At 38.1% G+C, this 12025-nt stretch overlaps 1 protein-coding gene across 1 annotated transcript in view; it reads right to left on the bottom strand.

The window, feature by feature from the left end:
* LOC150084873 (neuroglobin-like) overlaps positions 1-11617 on the bottom strand; it is a 105660-nt gene extending 94043 nt beyond the window's left edge. The window contains exon 1 of the mRNA XM_090375605.1: positions 11375-11617. The gene's annotated coding sequence lies outside the window, so the exon portion shown is untranslated. The remainder of the gene's footprint in view (positions 1-11374) is intronic.
* Positions 11618-12025: the final 408 nt, after the last annotated feature.

Below are 12025 nucleotides of genomic sequence, written 5' to 3'. Positions count from 1 at the left end.
ACTTTCCATAACTGCCGCTGGAGGCGCTCTCCCTGATCGCTACTGAGCAGACTCTGTGTGCGCATGCCAGTACTTGTCGAGCTAGTGTTGCGGGAAGAGAGATGTTTTAGCTGCGTGCCACATCGTTTTGAAGCAAGTATCATGTCGGACATACAGATTGAACAGCGATATGTGATTCGTTATTGTGTCAGACGGAGCTTAAATGCATCGGAAACAGTTAAAGAGATGAATGAAGCTTATGATAATGAGTGCCTTGGTAGGATGGCCATATTCCGGTGTGCAATGGTTTCTCCACCAAGATAATGCCAGGCTCCATACGGCTAATATTGTGCAGGCAGTGATCACTACCATAGGTGCCGAGGTTCTGCCACATCCCCCTTATTTATCGGACTTAGCCCCTTGTGATTTTTTCTTGTTTCCACGTCTGAAGAACGCTCTGAAAGGCAAGCGTTCCTCGTCCGAAACAACGATGCTCGAAGAGCCACAACGGAAGCACTTAGTAGTCTTTCGAAAAATGGCTTGCAAGAAGAATTTAATTCTTGAGTACGACGGTGGCGAAAGTGTGTCAAGTTCAAGGGAGAGTATTTCGAGGAGGAGAAATCCACAGAAGATTCAAATGATGATCATTAAGATAAGATCTTGCACCAGTCCGCGAATGAAATGATCACCCCTCCTCTTTGCATGTTCCAGGAGGCCTTGTATTCTCTCTCGCTCATCCTATTTTCCAGGCTGCTGCATATCCCAATAGAAGCAGCACAAAAATCATTTTCGGTTGGTAGAGTCCCTGTAGCATTTAATACTGTCATAATATCTCTTCTTGAAATTGAAACCTCTTCTTTATCATTAGAAATCTGACTGGACATTTTTCTGGCGTGGGGGGAGGTAAAATACAGCTAGTAACATTCAACGGAGCGTAGATACAAGGTTTTCTTGAGAATGAATATGTTTGTGTATATTTACACAAATGGGTCTTGATAATATTTCCTCTCGGGGTCGAGAAGCTTTTACCAAAACTTCAGGAAAAATGACTTACCTTCTCAGAATGAATTTTGTATAGAAAATCTCCAAGGATAAATGCATCCGAACTTTTGAAAAGAATCGAAGCTGCTGTCCCAACGTTACAGCAATTTTTCTAAAGGCGGCGAGTTGTTGCAGTCTGTGGAATCTCAGTCAAGCCTTAAAACTTCCAGAGCCTAAGAGTATATATTCTAAAACGTTGGTATCAATCCGATATTTTACCTCCTGAAAAATCCACAAATAAGACTACATCCCTGTGTAAAAATAATATTCCACGGTATGGCAGATATTGCGATTTCTTTGAGCAAAAGTAGAGCTAGAACAAAAGAGAAAACCATGTTCTTTTTGACGCAGCAAAACTCTGCCTGTAAGGACATATGTACTTATGTCAAGGGTAATCAAAAAGTCAGAGTTAATCCCATTCCATTAAAGAGATATGTTGTTGAAGATAAGCCTGGGTGAGATAACCAGATTTTCTGAAGTCCAAAACTGTGAACCGTAATTTAGTAACACGAGGTCCGTGTTTATGAAGTTTCTTTTGTATATATAGCTACTGTCGTTATTAATTACTGAAGTGTTAAGTAACTACGGATGGAATTATCTGCGTTAGCGGAAAAAATATATGCCTGTGACTTACAAAGTTATTTTCATTTCATTTCTCGTATCAACAGGTTTTTATCATTTCCCCCCTTTTTCTTTACACATGTAATTTCAGTGAACAATTCTAGGTCACTTGTTAAGTAAAATTTCCTAATAATAGTTTCGTATCTCTTTTTTTCAGCACGTTGGGGTGTGTGTGTGTGTGTGTGTGTGTGTGTGTGTGTGTTCGATGTAGCAAAACTCAGTCGTATTCTATTCCTCAAAGTTCTACGTAAAAAAATTTAAATAATATAAACAAGTTTCCCAATGAAATCTGGCTGACTCTAAAACTTTGTGTTAGCTGGTTTGTTTGTGCTCTGTTTTTCCCATACTGCTTGTTATTTGGCATACAGCCGTTAAGGAAAAAAAATCTGTTTTTGCTTGAGCTGATTTTATAATGTTTGAAATTTCAATACCAGTGGAATTTTTGTCCCTGCATTTTGAATACTGGCTGAATGGGATACAGGCAGTAGCAGTCCGAAAATAAAGCCAGGCTTCTGCGAATTTATTTTCAGATAATATTTGTATAAGTTGGACGTTAATCTTGCGAAGTAAAATACCATATCAATCTATTAATGTGTCTGATGGTTCAGATGCTGGAAATGATCAGCATCAGAGAAGGAGAAAAAAAAAAACGGGACTCTGGTCAACAAACCAGGACTGTCCGTAGGGAAAAAATAATAAGTAAATAAAATAAGGAAAATTAAAATGTCTCCCTAATTACATATTTTACGTACTTCCATATATTTATCCTGGACCTCAATAAATCTGTATAACCTCTCTGACTGAAGTAAAAAAGTTTTTTATTTCTCTGGAAAAAGGTACTGCAGGTCAGAATTTAAGGGGAATCTTGTACTCTTGTGGATTCATTGCCACAAGGCCTTATGATTAGTCTTTCAAACGTGAGCGCTCATTGTAAGGCTGTTGGGGGTTCATGATACTCCCTATTAAACTCCTGAATTAATGTAGACACGGTTCTTCAATTTTGGGTAGTCATGATTCATGGTCATAATTCATTAAAATAGAGGCAAGTTCTTTACAAGTTCAACATAATCGAGTCGATTAATACTACTCGTTTAACTTTTGGATGGTGTGTGTGTGTGTGTGCGTGCGTGTGTGTGTGCGGGCGCGCGTGTGTTCCAGATTCCTGAAAAATCAATTCGGGAATTGTTGCTGCGGGGGTCTCTTCAACGAAGATGGCACTTTGAATCATATCAACAAATTGACAGAATCGTTACATGCGACTGGCGTTTTCGAGAGCGAAATGTGCAATTGAGTGTAAGGAAAAATGCGAATGCCTCGGTGCGTATTATAAAACAACCAACCAACTGCAAGTCTCCAAGTAAAAGCGTTTCAGACTTTTCCTTACGCCTAGTTGTACTTGGTGTCGCATCTCTCTCTCTCTCTCCCTCTCTCTCTCGAAAACATCAACCGCATATAATGATTCTGGCACTTTGTTGTTATGGTCCAAACTGCCATCTTCCTTCAAGAGAGCCCGCAGCCAAATTGTACTCATAGCAAGCAAAATGACTTTGACGTTTTTCTACTCCGCGTAGAATTCGTATTGTAGTTATAAGATTCACATTGACGTGTGTTCAAGGGAAATACGATATTCCAGGGCTACATACACATTGCGAAACCATATTGGTTTTCTAAGTTGGAACTGCTATATTAGGAAGCAAAAACTTTACTGGATGTGTAGAAGTATAATCGTGTAGGACATAACTATTGATGAGGACACATAAAAATAAAAATATCATCTTGTTACGTCTGAATACGCATTATTATGGTGGCCTTTCCTATATGTATGTAACATACATATAGGGTACATACATATAGGAAAGGGTGACATACATATATTGGTACCCTCAACATACATATATTGGTACAATCGCTGTCCTCCCCACACCGAGTGGAAAAGGTCTGAGTTCGAATCTCGTCAATGACTCAAAGAATTTATATGGGCCTTTTTTACAACTTTGCTCAGTTAATCGGTCTCAGACGAGAGTCGTGGTTTCTTCTTCGGGAAACTCGAATTTTAGTTCCATTAAACAGCAAATACACCAGAACACGCGTAATTCTTCCAGAATAGGTAATACAACTGCTTTATTAATTGCATTACTTACGATAAATACTTATCGTAAGTTAAATTCACTGAGTATTATTTTTAGATTCCATTATTGTTGAGAATTAAGTGCGTATTAAGCGCCAAAGCAAGTAAGGCTATGAAGCATCAGTATATTGTATCTTTCTGTCGGTTTGTTGTACGAAACCCCTAGTATCCGGGAGCATAAATCATGCAACCCTGGCCTGAGACTGACTAACTCAGCCATGTTGGGAAAAAGCCCATAAAATTTCTCGTCATTGACGGAAACGAACTCGAGCCTTTCTTGTCAGGTCTGAGAGGATGGTGATTATATTTAACATCATCAATAGGGTTATCTTCAAGCAAATGTTTTTATTATTGCACTTTTTTTCATATTTAATTTCTATTTTCATTCAGATCATCGATTATTTTTCCCAAACCCATATAGTGTCTGATGTGATTTACAGTATCATATGTTTTCATATCATCTTCATTAAATAAAACCGAGATAACAGAAAGGTTTCACAGGTTTTCTTACACTGAGATTAATAGTGTTGTGGTGTATCAGACACGACTAAACTCTGCCTGATATAAAAGTGTTAGAATGAATTTATCCTTACTAAATGATCTAGTATTCTTTTTTATAAGCCCTTAGTTTTATTGTGTTTTTTTTATGAAATTTATACGTGTTCTGAGTCTGTTTTTGCGATCTTTTAGTATTGTCATCCAAAGAGTGATGGAGGTTATGTTTCATATTCTTACCCACGCTTAAATTCACCATCTCCTCTTTTGACCTTGACAAATGCATTGTCGCAACCAACGTTAACCGTGCTTTCATGAATATTGGAGGAGGTATTCTCCTTTGCGAAAATTCAATGTCCATTCGATATTTTGGTGGAATGTTAATTTGCTTGCAAACTCGTGAATTCCAACTACCTACACACTTTCTAAGGAAAACAGTTTTACATAAGTTTTGGTAAACTAGCATGCTTACTGCCGAATATAACATAAAGAAGGTGTTCCATATTATGATGATTTCTCAGAAATTAAGACGTGTCATTAAACCTTTGTAGTTGGACGATTAAAGTATTCATTAATGCCAGGGGTTTTACATTTACCAATGTAAAACCCCTGGCATTGTTGCTGTGAAGGGTCTATTGTATATACCATGTTTGTATACAATAAAGATTAAAGATTAAAGATTAAGAAAACAATATATTGAATGATTTAAAAATAAATTCCAGTTTAAGTAGACATTGAAATATGACCATCCTCCGTAAATGTGAAGAATAAAATGTTCCAGTGTAATAAAGCTACTCCTAGCAGAATTCTGCTGGTGTGTGTAGTGTTTGTGTAACTAGTGGCTATAACAAACATGGGGAATTTCGTGATTTTTCGAAATTTGAAAGAGAAGAAATATTGTTAGAAGGAGAGTTTCCCTCTCTCTGAAACAATGCGTCCAATTAGCTCTTCTAGAGCTACTGTTATAGAAATCTTTATTGTAATAATAAATACAAATGGATACATTGCAATAATGAATACAAATGATTACATTGCAATAATGAATACAAATGGATACATTGCAATAATAAATACAAATGGATACATTGCAATATTGCCCTTCACGGCCACAAGGCCAGCGGTTAACAGTAATAGCACAATATGAAGGATGGTTAACAGTAATAGCACAATATAAATTGATAAACATAAGAAAATACATATGTGGATGAATAAAAGGAAATACAGCTAAAAACTCAAAGTATAATACAATTATATACATCAAAATGTACAAAGAATATATAGGTGGAAAACTGAAAAATTAATAAGCCATCTTCAGGTCATATTTCTGGCTTGCGGCATTAAGGCGAGCTTCGAGGAGAAGGATCACGGACAGGGAAGTACAATTTAAGGATGCGACATCTGTATTTCCTGTCACAAGAAAACTTATTAAGGTCAGCATACAACGACTGGGCACATGAAAGTAGCTGAAATGGCAGAAACCTATCAGATAGGTGGAAACCGTTGAGATGTAGGCACAGAGTTGGAGTCGTTGTGAGAGAAGGTTGAGGGACTCTCCGAGAACATAAGTCCCAGAATGATGGTGCCGAAATCTTGCCAGTGATAATTTTTACAGTCGTGGTAAAGCGTTTCACCCTAATCAGCGTGGGGTGTCTGCGAATTGTTATTAAACTGGTCATTTCATTTGTCCTTATGGCGCATATTAAGAGCCAAAACTCTGTAGAAAAGAGTGGTCTAATTGTGCTTGGGGCAGCAGATGCCCCTACCTCTGCAGCATATAAAAGTGGAGAGTACACTGCGGTTTTTATATATCTTCTGGTAGTCACGACTTCATTAATATAATGCAAATGCTGTTTGGCCATCCATCGAAGTCGAGCTGCCTGGTTGAGCAGCTTTTCCATGTGGTCACCAAAGCAGAACTTATTATCAAAAACAACCCCGAGATCAGCACGCTTATTGACGATGGGAATAGGAGAATTACACAGTGTTGGCTGAATATAAGAAGGCGTTTTCTTTAATGAGAATATCATAAATTCTGACTTTTCTGGATTTATTTTAGTCCGAACTGGTTGAAGTAGTTTGAAAATTCCAAGAGTATATTGTCAATTGATGCTGTTATCACGAGAAGATCATCATGTGGAGAAATCAGTGTGAGGAGTTTCATATCATCAGCATAGCATAAAGTATCATGCCTGGACTCAACAAGCGGAGAGAGATAAGCGCTGTAAACAAGAGCCCGGATAAGACACCACCCTGTGGCACGCCTGAAGAGATAGATCGTTCGTATGTTTGGCCGTGGACAGTATGCCGGATTATTCTATTTTGAAGGAGTGAAGTGAGGAACTGAAGTGTATCTCCCTTGATTTGATAATGGTCTGAAAGTAGCTTCAGCATTGCAGGAACATTTATTGAGTCGAAAGCTGATTCGAGGTCTACATAGGCGACTGCAAGCTCTGCATGAGATTCAAACGCAGAGGATAGAGCTGGTGGTGGCTAAGAGGTATGTCACAGTGGATCTATGAGGACGGGAGTAATGGATTTGATTAGGCTGATGTGGAAGAAGTTGTTTAGTTATAATGGGAAGAAGTACCTTCTCAAGGCGTTTAAGAACGCTTGAGGCATTAGAGATTGGCCAGTAATGCTTAAGAAGAGTAGGAGATTGAATTTGGGGTATAGGCTTCACAAGGTAGATGTTCCACTGCTGGGGAAAGAAATGACTTGACAAAATAGCATTAAAATAGTTAGAAGGGGACCCAAAATGTATGGGCTAATTGAGGTATTCCATCTGCACCTGCCGTGGCAGAAGCCGGTGTAGAATTAATGGCAGCAATAAGCTATTCCCTGGAGATCGTTACTGCAGACAGCGCGGCAGGTTGGATTCCAGTTGTTGGTGTCTGAAGATTAGCACATTGTTCCAAGTTCGAGACAAATCTAGATATAGTCAAGTCACTGGTCAGGTTCAAGATTTAGGGGGAAATCAGAAGGCCGCTCAAAGTTGGGGATTTTTCCTCTACGAAGGATAGTGTCCATATAATTTTTAATTACTGATATTTCAGCTTGTTAAATGTTGCACGGGCTCTAGAGTAAGCTATCCTGTCTTGAACACTTTGCGACTGCTTTCACATTTTGTGCAGATGCTGTTTTAACCTGGAGCTCATATTAAGATGGGAAGTCCACCATGTTCTGGATCGAGGCATAATAGAAATTTTCTTTGATGCTACAAAGAAAGATGCTACAATCGTCTTAAGCCAATTTGCAAGCAAATTGGCTCTGCTTACAATTGGCTAAATTGTAAGCAGAGGCAGCCTCAAGCACATTTAGAAATACATACTCAAAAATCAGGGACTAACTATTACTCTGATATTAGTTGAATTCACAAAATTGAAGAAGGTATACACAGATTGGTAAACCGAGAAATAAAATCCGAGAGTGGACAATCCAGATCCATTTTCATCACGATATGATTCAGGCAGTGCAGTGTTGGCAGCAATGATGCCATAGTTTGGAAAATGTTTTTATGGTACTCTTTAGTTCTCTGACACCGGCGCAATAACTTTTAAGTGCTGTGGATCGCCTGAATAGTTCAGGATTAGGTACGCGTTTTCATGCTCCCGTTGTGCCCAGCTGATGATGATATCTTTCAACACATGCCACCTCATGTGTTGAAAGAGGACATCTCATATCATCGATGCTGCGGCGTGATCAGTTCGTTATCTCAGCTAGAAGAGATCCAACATCTTATCAGATGGATGGTCATTTTTCAACGGCTACTAATTGGTTAGTCGAGTAGCCAAGCACGTGGGTACAAAAGTGCGCGTGCGTTTTGAATGACCGTGGTTCAAGCCTTATAACCACTAAATAGAGTAGAATGTTCTTGTACCCCCTCTATTTCCTCTTCTATTTTTCATATTTCAGCAAAGCAAACTCCATCTGATTATCGATTATTTTGGGGCTTCTTCTAAGATCTCTGACAGCTGGAGATGAGCCTTAATTAATTTCTCGGAAGGTAAGGACCCCTCTCAGCTGGAAGAATTTTTTAATCTCAACCCCACTGGCTTGGGCGAGAGGTTAAAACTCCTCCCGAAAGCGAGTGGGAGAGAATTTATTTTAACTCTTCTGACCTAATGTGGTCGTCCCACATTATAAACAGAAAATTTATTTCATTATAGTTTCAAATCTTCGGTTATTAAGACCAAAGATTTAAAAGTTGCATGCAGTAAATTTACTCCATATTGTCCGTTGCCTTGCTTTCCAGATACCTAGCTTATGCTTTTCCTCTTCTCTACCCTGACCGCGTGGTCGTCCCGAAGTATAAACAGAAAATTTATTTATTTTTGCTTATTTACCTGGATGGACTCTGTAGCGATCTTACCTAAATTCCACCTTCTTCATTCCAGATTTTGAATATTCGTAAGACTATGACAAAAAAAAAGTTTCAGTTTTAATTGCTAGCAAAATTCTGTAAAGATTTCATTCATTTCCTGAGAATATCTCAAAGGACAGATAGGCTGTCAATATACTGATGAATTACAACTTTAGTTGTTTTGGTACTTAAAGCACACTAACCAATTTCGATAACTCTAGGCTTAATATATTTTAAAAATTTCAGCCTAAAATGGAGGAATTTAGGTCCCTAGGAAATATATTCTTTGAACGTAGGGAAACTGTTTTTTGAAAGCTAAGAAACGTATCTTTCATTACCAAGCACTTTCGACAGCCTAAACAATTAGCTCTGGTAAAAGATACAGTAAAGTTTGCTAGCAAACTGCCTCCACGATGTTTTTTTAAAGAAATTGTATGAAACTGTTGTTGCCTAAGCCCGGTATTTGGAATTGTTGAATTGGAGGAATGAATAAGGATAGTTCAACAGATTCACATCACTCCACTATTTACAGATGCACGTGGAAGCAGCTGCAGCAGCCAGCCCAGAGAAGATAACGACCCAACCTGATCCTCGCTACAAAAGACCAAGTGAAATTAGCGAACAGTGTTACTTGGCCTGTAAACATCCCCACTAATAAGATCCTTTTAACAATCGTCTCAAGAAATCCCAAGCTTAGCTGTAACGTTTACTAAGCGTATTACGAAATCAGAGAAAACCAGAAAGACGGATCATTGTGTTTCGATAATTACAGGGATACAGAAAGTCTAGAAGTCGCTCGGTTCCTACAGGAATATTAAATAAATTTTTGCTTCAAAAATATTTAGTTGAAGTAATTTGTGAACTCAATGCCGAGCTTTGCTTCCCCGCAAATTCAATGTGTAACCTTAGCTTAGGATTATGTTTGACTTCGCATTTCTTCACATGACTTTCAAAACAGTCCAAACGTTTCTATCTAAAAGCTAATTAAAGTGCATCTCGAGTGACATCACACCTCATAGTTGTTATTGATTCGTGCAACGCGAGTTTATCACAGATGGATGCTGCTGTCAACAAGCTCATGAAGCCTTCCGGCCGATTGTGTTCTTTTCTCTTAAGAGATTTATCCTCTGCTTTTCTATTCTTTACAGAAGTTACTAAAGGTGAGAAAATGCGGAAGAGGGAGTAATTAAAATGGAATTATCCGGGTTCAGCAGAAGAAAATTATTCGAGCTCTTTAGAACCTCTTTCCCCAGACACAGCATAGGTACCAAGCGAGTGGGGGAGGAGTTAAAAAATTCCTCCAGCTGAAGGGGGCCTTACCTTCCGAGAAATTAATTAAGGTTCATCTGCAGCTGTCAGAGATCTTAGAAGAAGCCCGAAAATAATCGATAATCGGATGGACGTTTGCTTTGTTGGAATATGAAAAATAGAAGAAGTAAAATAGCTATTAATATAATGGCTGCATTTAATATTCAGCAGGAAGTAGGTGAAATAGGTGGCGCTTTGATTAAACAGAAGTAATTTGGCTGAAACAGAAGTAATTCGCCGGAATTAAATCTTAAACGTTATACAGTAAAATCCTGTTTAACTAAAATTTCACTAAAACGAAAATATATGTAGGTCCCGGTCGACTTCCCTTTATATCCTTTAGGTGGGAAAATTTGGGAAAAAAGTTGAGCATTAATAACAAAATTCGTGTATTAATATATGAAAAGCAGATACTAGATCGTATTTCTGAATGTGTGGCATTTCTTATGATGTGCTTTCAAAGCGACATTCCCTGCATAAAATATTTTTACATTTGTAGCTCACGTCGTTTGATTTATTTATTGATTTTAAAGTCGATATTCAAGAACAATAATTATAATTTAATAATAAATTATATTATATTTATTATTAAATTATTGTCCAAAATTTATAATAGTTTACGTAATATTTTTAAAATGAGTTATAAATTCAGTTATTCAGTCTTTACTCGATCTCATTTATTCATCTTTTGGATCCATTCAATGACTATGGTCGGCGCTACATTTGCTATACCCTAGTTACGTCACTGCCTTCTGCTGTCCTTTTTATTTTATGTTATTATTTCTTTTTGATCTTCGCTGTACTTGTTTTCTTTTCCATGTTCCATGTGTCTTTCTTTCTTCCTAGGAATATTACGAAAACGACAATCTATTCTTATCTTCTCGTCTAGACACAAGTCAATCCACGAAATTTGTTTAATTCTTTATTTTAATGATCAGGAAGTACAGCTTTATTAAGACACTTCTTTTTTGTGATATCGTTTTTCTAAAGTGCAACCACAAGCAGTGCTGTGTTTAACTTAGGTTCGTCAGCATTTTCTACATGAGCTGTAGTGTTAAGTAGATGCGAAAGGTTGGGAAATATAGTGTTCATTGAATTGCGTTTGTCTTTCGAAGTTAGCGGGAAGGTTGCATCGATGCAGATGGAATCATTTATTAAAATATGTTTAAAATAGAAAATCATTTACAAAATAACACAACTTATTTTTCATTTTAATGGTGAAAGTTCTGCTGTTGTTTATTTCATTTTATTTCTCCTTGATTGCACATAAAAGCAGCTCTGTTAAACATCAACTCTCATAGACCTAACAGAAAATTTTAACGAGATTCACTTAAGATTTAAATGTGATCTCTTTGGGCGAAAACAAAGTTAATCTTATTTTATAGTTCTCTGCGCGTGTCCCTGTTGTCAGTAAGTGTAATTGTTGTAAATAAAGCACTCACCTGTAAATCTCTCAACTGCTTATGGGTACTTAGAATGGCTTGCACAGAGTTAATCCTTAACGGAACGTCCTTGTGAAGAATACCTTCGAAATCTTGGCTTCTACCGTTCGTGGCCGTACGATGCTCCACCGGCGAACGCAGTTTCTGGTAGACGTTTCAGAGTCGTAAAAAGGAAACAAACCCGATAATGGTTAACCCTAATATTTACTCCTCTCGAGATGCCACACTTGTTTCTGTCCAGAATCGTTGTTGCTGCTTGTCAGCAGTGTGTCTTTCATTTGGTTGTCATTATCACTGAGGAGCGGCGACGCGCACGCAGTGCTAACCGAAAGCACGTGTGTGTATGTGTGTGCATCTCAGTGTGCATTTGTTGCTTGTTAGAATCGCGGTGACTCGCAATAGGTGAGATGACCGTTTTCATCCCAGCGATGCTGAACCAGCGCACACCAGGTGGAGGCAAAATCGAGAGAGAGAGAGAGAGAGAGAGAGAGAGAGAGAGAGAGAGAGAGAGAGAGACGTTACAAATCCGCTGCTACGGTAAAGTGAGGCTTCTCTTATCTGCGTAAACATCTTCTGCTTCATTAAAGATGTTGGCAACAAATATAAACTTAAGAAACAAACTTCTTTCTCAAGCTCCCGTACTCAATAGCC

This window comes from Mastigoproctus giganteus, chromosome 6, assembly GCF_048544385.1.
Source record: "Mastigoproctus giganteus isolate SK-2022 chromosome 6, ASM4854438v1, whole genome shotgun sequence".
In the NCBI taxonomy this organism is placed as follows: Eukaryota; Metazoa; Arthropoda; class Arachnida; order Uropygi; family Thelyphonidae; genus Mastigoproctus; species Mastigoproctus giganteus.
Note: the sequence above shows the minus strand (reverse complement) of the source record. Positions and strands in the feature narration are given on the sequence as shown.